At 34.2% G+C, this 9,790-nt stretch overlaps 1 long non-coding RNA gene across 1 annotated transcript; it reads left to right on the plus strand.

Annotated features, from left to right (window-relative positions):
• The first annotated feature begins 1,045 nt into the window (after positions 1 to 1,045).
• Positions 1,046 to 8,815, plus strand: LOC133190293 (uncharacterized). The gene is made up of 4 exons (XR_009721585.1): positions 1,046 to 1,219; positions 4,014 to 4,108; positions 8,404 to 8,508; positions 8,720 to 8,815. It is a non-coding gene; the product is annotated as an uncharacterized LOC133190293 (long non-coding RNA).
• The last annotated feature ends 975 nt before the right edge of the window (positions 8,816 to 9,790 follow it).

Below are 9,790 nucleotides of genomic sequence, written 5' to 3' on the forward strand. Positions count from 1 at the left end.
ATATATGCTGTAAAAAAAATCTGAATCAGGGTGAAGCAGATTTGATACAATACATGGCTGAAGGAACGGGGGGGGGGGGGGGGGGCAGGCCCCCTGTAATTTTGCTGAAATTTAGGTATACTATAGAAAACATTGCTCCTTTATGCTTGGGCCCCCTCAGTAATAACCTCTGATGATCTATTTTTCTTTTGCTTTTGGGCCCCCTCAATAATAACCTCTGATAATGTATTTTTCTTTTGCTTATTAAAAATTTTTTGGTTTGTAGCCTCCCCCAACCTGAAACTGAAAAATGTTGTTTGGTTGTGCTCACCCCCCCCCCCCTCCAACTAAATTACGTACGGGCCTATTCTCCATCCCTGAGGTTTTCTTTCACCAAAGAAAGATGAATTGGTAACAGTTCAGATATATATAGCAATATTTACGGAAGGGAATATTCTCGTTTAATTGTGAAGATGTGACAGTAACTCAGTCAAAGCCACAGTGAGTGTAACATTTATTTAATATTATTTTTAATGTTTACAAATAGTGAAATACTGATACTGTGAAATTTTAATGGATATATAGAAAATATAAAAGTACAACCATTTATTGTAAATCACATACATGAAAAGCTTCTTTTTTTTTCAAGCAATTGGAAATTCTTCATTTTTTCATGAAATTATTTTATTTCGTATGTATGATAATTTATTTCGTATTTTAATTCAGTCAACAAATCATTGTCGCAGCCTAGTTCCCTTCATTATTTTCAGCAGTTCAGTGACAGAGATAAAATGATCATTTGAGGTTTATACCCCCCCCCCCTCCCCACCAAATGAAACTGAAAAATGTTTGGTTTTGGTCCCCTTCAACTGAAATTGATTCCTACTTACCATGTTTACAGGCTTAACTGTGAAGATGTGACAGGGAGTGTAATAACAATAATTGTTCAGACGGATACATTGTACATATTAAGCTGATATACGTATCAAATTTTAATGGATAGATAGAAATTAATAAACAATTACAACCATTTATTATAAACTACATAAAGATAATTTTTCAAGCAATTTGAAATTCTTCATTTTTTATGATAATATTTTATTTCGTATATATGTTTATAGGTTTATTCGTATCAACAAATCTGTGTACGAGTTAATAACGCAGCCTGGTTCCCTGCATTTTCAGTGACAGAGAACCAGAATAAGATTGTAGGGAAACAAGCCTTGTTACAAGGTTTGAGGTTTGTTTATTTTATATTTTAATTTACACTTTTTAAAAATTATTATTATTATGCAAAAATCTGTGTGCAGATGAATATTTACATTTTAATGTTATAAGTCGTTTTGTGGTTCATATTTGCGGTGACTGTCCCACGTGTGTTTACCTGTTTACATTCACCTACTGACCTAGAGTCTTCAAAATATACCTTCTGTAATCATGACTGTTGTAATCTTGTTTTTATGTTAGTTTACCGTATGTAACTTGACTGTTGACTTGTATAGATTTATAGCGATCACTGCAAGCTTTTAATATTTAGGTGAAGAGAAATTTCAGACTATCAATCACAGGCACTTGTTTCATATACGGTGCACCCCTACTTATTTTTACCACAAGGTATCTAACTCAATTTCAGGCACCCCCGCTTCAAGCTCATATTTTGTTCATGTATCTATCATTATCAATCATTAACCTACTTTAAAATGACATCGTTCGCTTCAAGAGACTTTTTTCTTGTCAAATAAATCGTTTCAGACGTATCTGGTCGAGTCTCTTTATTGTAAAGCACTCATTTATTCCACGAAAATTACCTCGATACATTTTAAGACTTTAGATGGGATACAACTTCCAGTTGGGGGTAGAATAAAACCAGAGACTTTCGAGTATTCCATTCCGAGGTCTCTGGTTTTATCCTTCATTTATAACCCCAACCACAAATTTGTATCGAAAATTACCTTGATACATTTTAAGACTTTAGATGGGATACAAATTTCATTTTTTTCACATGTCACGAGGTTTCAACTTAAAAAATAAAAATTCTCACCGTTAAGATATGTTGGAAATTTTAGCTTGATGTGTTGATAATTTGCCAAATTATTATGTAATAAAGGGGACTTTATATGATCACCCAGCGCTGTCGCTTTAGTTCAGTCTTCACAACAATTCTTTTTCAGCACATGCCCTTCGGGCATGTAGACCTATCATTTTTACCCAGCCCATTCAAATTTGTACATGTCCTACTCAAAATTCTTACATTTACCAGTATTGTGCAACAAAAAAAAGCCATTAGGTATAAAGGTTTTATATTAATTTTTTCAGCGTCGTAAACCAACCATGGCCTGTGATTGCCATTTTCTAAAGTGTTTTTGTTCATAAATAACTTTTGAGTTGCATGCTGGTCATTTGTTGGCCGGTTTAGCTGAACTGAATTTCAGAAATGGGATCATGACTGTAGTGCCACAGTATGTGGCATTGATGAACATCTCGTAATTTAGCAAGCAACTTCGAGAAAACAAATAGGTTAAAGTAAACACTTCAATGATTAGATTGACAATCATTTGACAGGTCGTATCGAGAATGTAGACAGGCAATCCATCGACATTACATATAGCAACGTTTAAGCGAATAATGGGGGTAGGACAGAATAAATGGCAAGTAAAGATCGTACGATGAAAGAAGATTCACATATGCCCTCTTCGGACATGTAATTTGGCAATTTTTACATGCCCGGCTGCAAATTTAACAGGTCCCTGGCATTGGACTCCCGGGTTATTTGGAAGACTGTTAGTTTAGTTTCATGAGGACCGACAACATTGATTCTCAATGTCTGCTCCCTCTACCCCATACACTTATCTTGATAAAATTATATAAATTATATTATTAATTATATAAATTGATATAAATTATATAAACCGGTCTTGTTTATATAATTTTACAATGTCATAAACAGCTGCTTAAGTGCATATAATATTGTAAATGGATTTATATATAGGATTAGGGAAAGATCCTCACTTGATTATGGCAGCATATTTAGCTCGTAGGAGTTTATTATCTACCACACATGATCAATGTCACTTTTGGATGTGAATGATTTTTGACACCCTAACTTCAGTTCAAATCAACGTTAACTTTATGTGACGTCTCTCTGAATCTTTTTTGGCATGTAACTTGGGTAAAAACAATTAAGTACTCTTGATGCATTTGATTTCTCTTAGCCCGTTTAAACATTTCCAAGGTCTATACCAGTTTTTGCAGGGGCAAAACTATGTAGAAGTTGGAAAAGAAACCCATCCCCTTTTTGACGTATTTGGTTTTCGAGGGGTGAAAAATTTCAATATTACACTCGAGTACATGCAATATTTATTATATTATACTGAATGTTTTATACAAATACAAATAATAGTGAACCTTGAGCACATAAATCTGCGCAGTCACTATTTTTTGGAATATCACCCGTCGTTAAGCAATGTTGACTGTTGTGACACTGGTCGTGGCTTCATTATTCAGCGGATAATAGTGCTTTTTAACAAATGTTTCTTGACGAATCAGATTAATTCATCTAATATACCTGAAAGTACAATATTAATTAATTGTCATCATTTTCCTATATTAGCATTTTTACTGGTAATGGTTTTGAAATGATAGGAACATGCACTGTTCAAAAAGTCTTAAAATGTTGTTTTGGCTCAATTTCTTTGTTAGATTACTGTGTTGAACTAAGGCAGTTCAATTAAAGTAACATCATCCTATAGATTCCATGTACATTTAGTACTGTAAAGTAGACAAATTTATTGTTCTCACAAGTAGTTCTCAAACATTGATTTAAGTTGGTCTCCTGAAGGATGTAATAATGCAATTGGTCTGCTTAAGGTACAGTGTATAATATAGACATGCATATTTTATTTTGAATTTGTATTATGTCAATCATTAGAAATATATGGATCTTAATTAAAAAACATTGTTTTCATTAGAATTTAAGATATGTATAATAGGCATATATTCTTCATGCTTTTCCATAGTTAAGTCCTTTTTTACAGGGTCTCGCTAGAATCATGTGGACCCCAGTGTAACAAATCTATGGAAAGAGAGAAAATCTCAGCTCAAGGGTCAACATGTCTTTATTCCAAGAAAGGTAAATTGATAATTTTTTCTGCTAAAATACTCTTTTATAAATTATAATATCAATGCAAAAGAGTGAACAAACAATGTACCTAACAACATTTTGAAAATGAAAGTGCAATAACAGTTAATAATTATGATCAATCGAATGAATGTTAATAATCCAATCGAAGTCCTTGTTGTATATCATTTTTGCTAGGGCTGTGTATTGAGCAAAAAAAAAAAAAAAAAAAAAAAGAAAGACATTTTTTAATGCGATAAGCAATATATTGAATTCTTTAACAATTCTGTCAAAAAGGTCTTATAAATCATTATGCATGAATTTTATAAAAATAATAATTGTTTTTTACTCATTTTTAATTTTTTGTCTCACCGTCTTTAAAAATTACACTTCAAATTCAAACTTTTCTTGACTGTAAAATCAACATGTTAAGTAAAGTTGTCTATGTATTTTTATGATTTTGTAATAATCATTTAAGATGTGCTACCTCCTTAATGATTATATCATTTTTGATCAGTTTTAATTCAAAACAATTACCAGTAAATATAATCTTTGGTGATTGAAATTCCCAAGTTTTTCACAGAATTACATAAAAAAACTGCCTGCCCAAAATGTATTGGAATTAAGTTATTTTTAGCTCACCTGAGCCAAAGGCTCAAGTGAGCTTTTCTGATCAAAATTTGTCCGTTGTCTGTCGTCGTTGTCGTCTTTGTTGTTGTTGTTGTAAACTTTTCACATTTTCATCTTCTTCTCAAGAACCACTGTGCCAATTTCAACCAATCTTGCCACAAAGCATCCTTGGGTAAAGGGGATTCAAGTTTGTTCAAATGAAGGGCCACACCCTCTTTCAAGGGGAGATAATTAAGAATTAGTGAAAATTTAGTAGTATCTTTTAAAAATCTTCTTCTCAAGAACCACTGGGCTGTAAAAGTTGAAACTTAGGTGAAACCTTCATTACATAGTGAAGATTCAAGTTTGTTCAAATCATGACCCCCTGGGGTAGGGTGGAGCCACAATGGGGGATCAAAGTTTTACATAGGAATATATAGGAATAAATCTTTAAAAATATTCTCCTCAAGAACAACAAAGCCACGATTAGTCATATTTATATGGAATCATCCTCAGGTAGTGTAGATTCAAGTTTGTTCAAATCATGACCCCCAGGGGTAGGATGGGGCCACAAGGCGGGATCATAGTTTTACATAGGAATATATAGAAAAATCTTTAAAAATCTTTTTCTCAAGAACAACAAAGCCACAATTAGGCATATTGATATGGAATTATCCTCAGGTAGTGCGGATTCAAGTTTGTTCAAATCATGACCCCCAGGGGTAGGGTGGGGCCACAATGGGGGATCAAAGTTTTACATAGAAATATGTAGGACAAATCTTGAAATTGTTTTTCTTAAAAACAACAAAGCCACAATTAGTCATAATTTATATGGAAGCATCCTCAGGTAGTGTAGATTCAAGTTTGTACAAAATCATGACCCCCCCGGGGGGGGGGGGCACAATGGGGGATCAAAATTTTACATAGGAATTTATAGAAAAAAATCTTTAAAAACCTTTTTCTCAAGAACAACAAAGCCACAATTAGTCATATTGATATGGAATCATTCTCAGGTAGTGTAGATTAAATTTTGTACAAATCATGACCCCCAGGGGTAGGGTGGAGCCACAATGGGGGATCAAAATTTTACATAGAAATATGTAGAAAAAAATCTTGAAAAATCTTCTCAAGAACAACAAAGTCACAATTAGTCATATTGATGTGGATTCATCCTCAGGTAGTGAAGATTCAAGTTTGTATCAAATCATGACCCCTCGGGGTAGGGTGGGGCCACAAGGGGCGATCAAAGTTTTACATAGGAATATACAGAAAAAAAATTGAAAAATCTTCTTCTCAAGAACAGCAAAGCCTTGTTAAGTCATATTGATATGGAAGCATTCTCAGATAGTGTAGATTTAACTTTGTTCAAATCATGACCCCCAGGGTAAGGGTGGTGCCACAATTGAGGATCAAAGTTTTACATAGGAATACATAGGAAAAAACTTTAAAAATCTTCTTCTCAAGAACAGCAAAGTCATGTTTTGTCATACTGATATGGAAGCTTCCTCAGGTAGTGTAGATTCAAGTTTGTGTTCAAATCATGACCCCTGGGGGTAGGGTGGGGCCACAATGGGGGATCATAGTTTTACATAAGAATATATAGGGGAAAAAACTTGAAAAATCTTCTTCTCAGGAACAGCAAAGCCATGTTTTGTCATATTGATATGGAAGCTTCCTCAGGTAGTGTAGATTCAAGTTTGTGTTCAAATCATGACCCCTGGGGGTAGGGTGTGGCCACAATGGGGGATCATGGTTTTCCATAGGAATATATAGGGGAAAAAACTTGAAAAATCTTTTTCTCAGGAATAGCAAAGCCATGTTTTGTCATATTGATATGGAAGCATCTTCAGGTAGTGTAGATTCAAGTTTGTTCAAATCATAAACCCCAGGGGTAGGGTGGGGCCACAACGTGGGATCAAATTTTTACATAGGAATATATAGGAAAAAATCTTTTCATCAACAGAAAAGCCATGTTTAGTCATATTGATATAGAAGCATCCTCAGGTAGTGTAGATTCAAGTTTGTTCAAATGATGGGGGGTGGGGGTTAGGGAGGGTCCACAATGGGGGATCAAATTTCTAACAAGGGAATATATAGGAAAAAAATCTTTAAAAATCTTCTGCTCAAGAACAGTAAAGCCATTTGTTATATTGATATGGAAGCTTCCTCAGGTAGTTCAAAATCCAAGCCCCCTCCCCTTTAAACTTTTCAATACTGAAGTGATTTGTGCTTTTTCCTAGCCAATGTGCTCAGGTGAGCGTTGTGGCCCATGGGCCTCTTGTTTTTGATACGATATATTCATTAATCTAGATATGTATCGATATACAGGTAAACTTCGGTATCTCGAACACCGGTATGTCGAATACCACGGATATCTCGAAGTGAATCAACGGTCCCGGCCATTTTTATTATATTTATGATTTTAAAAAACCCCGGTATCTCGAACACGGAAATCTCAAATACCTCGCTTATCTCGAAGTAGATTTACGGTCCCAAGTGCTATAAACACATGCGTTATCTCGAAGTCCAACAAATTCTTGCTCCGCTGAATTCACACCTTAGTACACAATAATCCCATTATGCTAATTTTACGGTCTGTTGAACGTTTCCATTAGGTCTAGCACAGGCTTCATGGGACCATTGCTGATAATCACACCTTATTAGTCCCAAGCTGTTGTTTTTGGTAGTTAAATTTAATTACGCAGGCCAGGTGATTTGGAGGTGTTAATAAAATGCACTCTCAGAGATACTATGACACGATAATGAAACAGCGGCTTGGGGACGATTACTGTACTAGAAGTTTAAATTATCGAAAATACACGCTTATACACATCATTACATATCAAAGTAAACACTGAACACATCAAAGTGATATTGAACTCAAGAAATTAAACAATTAAAGACATTATTTTGAGTATAAAAGTCAGTACCAAAAATCAAATCTTTAGTAAATATCATGTCCGATAAGGCAGTCTAACGAAGGACCCGGTAGCCAACCAGGGGGGATAGTTAGATTATCTGACCGTGGTGTAAAAAGAAAACTTAAAGTTCATACAATTGAAACAAAGTTTGCTTTTGTTTATTCATATTGGCAATTTCAATAAATTATTGTAGAACGATAATTCCTGTTGTTACATTTAGGCATGTGGGTATATGTACATATCCTGTTAAAGTCTTTGTGTATCACATTATATCATGATATACTTCAGACAAATTAGTACACCTGCAGTTTTGAATACAATTCATACATTGATTTCATTTACCACAATGGTCTCTTTAATATTGCAATAATGCATTTGGTCTTCCTAATGCATGTATAATGCAGGTACTGTATATACTCTATGTCCAGCTTATAGGTGAGTCATAAAAAGATTAGTATTTTGAAACCAGGTTAAAACATCAGAGCATTGATTTGAAATTGTCAATTGATTCTGGCAAAAAGTTGTACCGATTTATAAGCGGGTCAATAGCAAATCCCTCCAAAATAACCTCAAAAAATACAACTGACTTATAGGTGGACCAACTTATAGGCAAGTATATACATGTATACGGTATAGTTTTTGTTGAATTTTGCTAACAGCAAAACAATATGAATAATGAATTTTGGAAAAAAAAGATTATTAAGTTTAATGATATATGTATGTTGTATAGAAATATTGTTCATATGCCTGTACATGGTACAAATATGCATTTTACAGAGTGTACATATGCCAGAATCATATGGACCGCAGACTGGCCCTGGTGATTCCGTTAAGAAAAAAGAGGAAAAATCAGTGCTTGTGCTCATTGGTCATTGGACAAAGGTAAATAGAGTTATTTCATGAAACTAAACATGTAAATTACTAGGATATTAAAATATCACAATTAAAATACATGTACTGATTTATATATATGGATATCAGTTGGTCTCCTTGATGGAGTTAAATGCATTTGTTATCCCTTTTAAGTGGATCATTTAAATATTATGCAGTTTATTTAGAAGCTCTTTATTATCTGCACTGTTCACTTTTACAGGGTGTATGCCAGAATTTTTTCAAGAACAGTCTGAATCTGACATGGAAAAAATGAAGAAAAACAGCCTTCCTGTTTATAAATCTACATTCTGACAAAGGGTAATTTTGTTTAGTTCAATTAGAAGTGCACATTTAATTTCAGTTGCTTTCCTTAATGATATATTATAGCATTTTTATTCCCTTATGAACAATATGTATACTTGTAAAGCATGTATCACAAAATCTTCTGCAAACAAAGTTTTGGGTGTATAGCGTTTGTTGTTTAACGTCCCTCTTGAGAATTTTTCACTCATATGGAGACGCCATCACTTGTCGGTGGAGAGCTGCAAAATTTTGTCCTATACTCAGCACTTACGGCCATTGAGCAGTGAGGGATCTTTATCGTACCAGCACCTACTGCGACATGGGACCTCGGTTAATACCTCTGTCTCATCTGAAGAACGGGTCTCCATGTCTCACAGTGGGATTCAAACTCGCGATGTAAGGATCAGCTTCTTTCTCTGCTACTCTAGAGTAGACGCTCTAACCACTGCATCTGCTCTACTTTGGCAACTTTGGGTGTATATAAGCATAGGAATCATCATGTCCATCTGTCTGTTCATGTGTTTGGCCACTTTTATGATTAGTTTTTTGGTTCCAATTCTGGCTGAGATAAATTGATTTAAGTCATCTAAATACAAACAAATTAAGGGAAATTACTATGGTATTGGAATGAACATTTTGGAATACTGTCTAATTGTTCCATTGTAGTTGGTTTCTTTAATGTTGAAATAATGCATCTGGTCTTCCTAATGCATGGCATACACTGTATGCATGTGTAATGTTAAAGTTGGCTGAATGTAAAACAATTCTTGCGTTATGACAAAGGTAAATAGATTTAGTTCATGTAACTAAACATGTAAATTAATAGGGTATTAAAATCTCAAGTTTTGAATACTAATTTACATGTGGAGAGTAGTTGGTCTCCTTAATGCAGTAATAATACATTTGGTCTCCCTTTTGCATACTGTATATTATATAAATTTTATGACTGACATGTACGGGGGTTGATCCAAAAGTTCATGGAATTTCT

This window comes from Saccostrea echinata, unplaced genomic scaffold, assembly GCF_033153115.1.
Source record: "Saccostrea echinata isolate AGI-Se365-2 ecotype Australia unplaced genomic scaffold, CSIRO_AGI_Sech_v1 ptg000022l, whole genome shotgun sequence".
In the NCBI taxonomy this organism is placed as follows: domain Eukaryota; kingdom Metazoa; phylum Mollusca; class Bivalvia; order Ostreida; family Ostreidae; genus Saccostrea; species Saccostrea echinata.